This window comes from Colobus angolensis, unplaced genomic scaffold (genome assembly GCF_000951035.1).
Source record: "Colobus angolensis palliatus isolate OR3802 unplaced genomic scaffold, Cang.pa_1.0 Scaffold5, whole genome shotgun sequence".
Taxonomy (NCBI): Eukaryota; Metazoa; Chordata; class Mammalia; order Primates; family Cercopithecidae; genus Colobus; species Colobus angolensis.
This window is the reverse complement of record NW_012118487.1, coordinates 33,305,775-33,310,563: the sequence shown is the minus strand read 5'-3', so window position 1 is coordinate 33,310,563 and position 4,789 is coordinate 33,305,775.

The window sequence follows — 4,789 nt, the reverse complement described above, 5'->3', positions numbered from 1 at the left end:
TTTGAGTCAGAGTCTCACTATGTCGCCCAGGTTGGAGTGCAGTGGCGTGATTTCGGCTCACTGCAACCTCCTGGGTTCAAGCAATTCTCCTGCCTCAGCCTCCTGAGTAGCTGGGACAGTCACATGCCAGCATGCCTGGCTAATTTTTGTATTTTTTAATAGAAACGGGGTCTCGCCATATTGCCCAGGCTGTTCTTGAACTCCTGACCTTGTGATCCACCCTCCTCAGTCTCCCAAAACGCTGGGATTACAGGTGTGAGCCACCGCGCCCAGCCCCTTCTTCTTTTTTAATTTTTAAAAAAAATTTTTTATTTTGAGATGGGGTTTTGTGCTGTTGCTTAGGCTGGAGTGCAGTGGTGTAATCGCGGTTCACAGCAGTCTTGGCTTCCTGGGCTCAAATGATCTTCCGTCTTCAGCCTCCTGAGTAGCTGGCACCACACCATTCCCAGCTAATTTTTGAATTTTTCTGTATAGATGGGGTTTCTCAATGTTGCCCAGAATGATCTGGAGCTCCTGGGCTCAAGTGATCCTCCTGCCTTGGCCTCCCAAAGTGCTGGGATCATAAGTGTGAGTCACCATGCCTGGTGTTTTTTTCCTTCTTAAAGCAAAAAATATTAACAGCCTTCTGGTATATAGATCATTAGTGGAGAATAATTACAATTGATGTACACTTTTATGAAGTGAGTTAATTCTGTAACAAACATTTGTTCCAAAATAATTTGTGAAATCTCTCTCCTGAGAATCAATATCATCAAAACTATGTTCTCTGATTTTAATGCAATAAATTTAGATACTAATTAAAAATAGACAGTTGAAAAACTCATAAACTTTAGAACCAAAAAGTGTTCACTTCATAACCCTTGGGTTCAAAAGGAAATCAAGGAAAATTATAAAATACTCAGATTGTAGAAAGATCTTTTTTTTTTCTTTTCATTCTGCTTTCAAACCAGAAATTCATATATGGATAGATCTTGAAAACACAATGCTGAAATAAAAAAGTACTAAGTATGATGAAGACTTCAGCAGCCATTCTCAAATGATTTGTGATGAAGGATCAGTTTTATTAAAATTCTAATCAGCCACAACCAATTTTTTTATATAATACAATGAAAATAATTACTAAAAAATGAAATGTTAAAAAGTAATGATATTCAAAATATAGGCCCAAATTTTTATTATGAGATTTGAAAGATATAAAATTCTATCTCAATACGTATGATCAGAACAAACATAACAGGAAAAAGTTTCTCCATGCTAATTCTCAATTTTTGTACTTAATGCAGAAGAGTAACAGAAGTTTGGTGACCAGTATTCTGAGTAACACTAATTTATAGCATAATGTCATTTGTATAATTTAAAAATACATACGTACACAAAAAATCCATGATTTATAAGAATGTCTGCAAATGAAGAAACAAACATCAAACCTATTAAGGTGATTGTTTATTATTAAGGGGAAGATGGAACAAAAAGGAAATGTGAATAAATAAGAATCAACCAATCAACAGAGTGACCCAGCACAGAGCAATGAGAATGAGGTACTGGGAGTGTGATAACTCAGCTTCTGTATCTGCACGCGCACACACACACAGACAGACACACACACACAAACGCACACACACACATGCATGCACAAACACAAAGAGATAAATGAAATGTAGTCTTTCCCACACTCTTGATCTCTTTCACCAACTTATTTATTTATTTATTTATTTTGAGATGGAGTCTCCCTCTGTTGTCCAGGCTGGAGTGCAATGGTGCGATCTTGGCTCACTGCAACCTCCACCTCTTGGGTTCAAGTGATTCTCCTGCCTCAGCCTCCCAAGTAGCTGGGACTACAGGTGTGCACCAACACACCCAGTTAATTTTTAGGTATTTTAATAGAGACAGGGTTTCACCATGTTGGCCAGGATGGTCTCAATCTCTTGACCTCGTGATTTGCCTGCCTCGGCCTCCCAAAGCGATTGTTATTTTCCATCCAATTTGACTCATCTTACTGTCTTTAACTTTTTCTCCTCTTTAAGCTACATCAAAGTGATAAGAAATCAACAGGTATGCATATTTCCCACAGGGTTGAATGTGTATTTTCTTTTTACCCTTTTCATCTGAATAAACTGAAGGTATCTCTTATAAATACCTTGGCTAGTTTATACTAATTACAATCAGAGCAAAAGAATTTTGGGTCGTGGAAAGATTTCAACTATGCTGTTTATACATTTATTTTTTCATTTCTCGCTCACTTTCAACCCACCCACAGATATGAAACAGAATCTTCAGAGGTATATTTTAAAATCTCGGTACTTGGTCAGTAAGTCAGCACCCCTCTCTGTTGATTCAAGAACTCTGCTCTGCAGTTGTACGGTTTGAAGTCACAGTATCACTACACCTGATAGCTTCCTTTGGAGAAGCTTCCCTCTGTAGGTTTGTCATGGTATAAGACACTACCCATCTGCTTTGCACTTAGCCTCTCTACTTTTCAGTGACTAGAGTTTTTCTGTGTCCAGAAATATAAAGAGGAGGGCTTAGCAACAGTCACCTGTGATTTGAGCTGTGAAAAAAAATATATAATCTGTCTCTGGAAGGCCCCAAACTCTTTTTTTCACTTAAAAGTTTTTTTGGTTGATTTCTCAACATAACCCAATTGATTTCTCAAATTGCCACTTTATTTGAGGAGACATGACACAACTGAGTCTAGAAGGGATTTTCATGCGTTAGTTCTTACTGTAGCCCTTCAGTGCTCACCGTTGGATATTAATAACTAAACAAGTTGAATTTTGAAACTCATTTTTTTTGTCTATATCTCATTGGGTTGCAAAGTTAACCACAAAATTAATATGTGCTCATTATAACAAGCCAAATAATGCACAGATATCTAAAGAAAACGTTAGCAGCCCCTTTCTACCAATGAATGCTGGATTGTTCAACATGCAGATCAAGCTTGTACTCAGGATACCTACAAAAATCAGGAGACTCCAAAATGTTTTTGAAAGAATGCTATAGTTGATATTTCAGAAGAAGCACTGGACAAGTAATCATGGGAGACATCAGAAATCTTTAGACTTCTTTATATTTATTTTGTGTTTTAGTATTTTTTTGTTTTTGAGACAAGGTCTCACTCACTCTGTTGCCCAGGTTGGAGTGCAGTGGCACAGTCATGGTTCACTGCAGGCACAATTCCCCAGGCTCAAGTGATCCTCCCACCTCAGTTTTCCTGGTAGCTACAACTATGGGTGTGCACCATCATGCCTGGCTAACTTTTTTTGGTATTTTTTATGGAGACAGTTCTACCATGTCACCCATGCCGGTCTTGAACTCCTGGGCTCAAGTGATCTTCCCACCTTGGCCTCCCAAGTGCTGATTACAAGTGTGAGCCATCATGTCCAGCCATGTTTTAGAATTTTCATGTAATTATATATTGTAGATTGGTTGAGAGGAGAATAAGTATGTACAAATAATGATATGTCAAGACTATATTTTGTACATAAAGTATATGTATATACAACTTTACATAATTTTTATTTTAGAATTATTTTTACATCTTAAAATTTCACTTATTTTGTAAATATTTCATCATAAAAAGCTATTGTGCTTATTATGTAATCATTATATTCTATTTTATTTACTAATAAACTATCTTGCCTGTCCATTCTTCCACTGTTAAATATTTTAATTTCCTAGTAATATGAAATTTATGTCTATATTTTTATTTCTGTATATAACTATTTTCTTTTTAAAAAATGATTTTCTTGGGATAAATCACTGGAGTGATATTGCATGAAAACTCATCAATATTTGTGTATCTCTTCATAGCTATGACCAAATTGCTCACACAAAGAATTTTATAGGTTCACAAAGGGTAAACTGTATGCATTCTGGGTTTAGAAGTGGTTTGGAGGATGGCAAGATGGTAGCAGGTGAGGCTGGATGTAAGAAAGGGAACAGGAAGTAGGTGATTGCCCTTATCCATGCAAGAGATGTGTATCTCAACTACAATGGTGACAATTGGTATAGAGGAAAAAAGTGAATATGATAAATATTTAGGAGGTGAATTCAGCAGACTTGATGAGTAATTGGATATAAGGAGGTAGAAATTGGATATGGGGAGGAAGATTAGAGGATGAGTCACTGTTTTTGTTTTTTGTTTTTTTTTTTTGCATTTGAGGACTGGATGGAATAGAACAGGTTTGGGAGAGTGGAGAATAATGAGCATACCATGCACTATATCCCCAAATCCAACACAGTAGCTACCACAAGGAAAACACTCAATAAATGTTAATTGAATAAATGCTTCATGCATACATGTATATATGAAGACTGCAAACAACGAATCAATGTTTCTATTTTCTAAAGCCTCCCACATCTTCAATTGTGTATCTAGAAGCTGATTGACTGTTTTTATCTCCTCAATAGGATGTCTTAAATTCAGCACTCCTGATAACAAGAAAGCGAAAAGATTAAGAAGGAAACTGTGGGCCTGGCATGGTGGCTCATATCTGTAATCCCAGCACTTTGGGAGGCCAAGGTAGGAGGATCACTCGAGGCCAGGCATTTGAGACCAGCCTGGGCAACATAGTGAGACTCTTTCTCTACTCAAAAAGAATAAAAATTTTAAAAAAATTAGCCAGGTGTGATGGTGCACTCCTGTAGTTGCAGCTACTCAGGAGGCTGAGAAAGGAGGATCACTTGAGCCCAGGAGTTCAAGGCTGGCTGCAGTGAGTTATTATTGTGCCACTGCATTCCAGACTGGGTGACAGACCCTATCTCTTAAAAAAAAAAAAAAAAAGGGAAA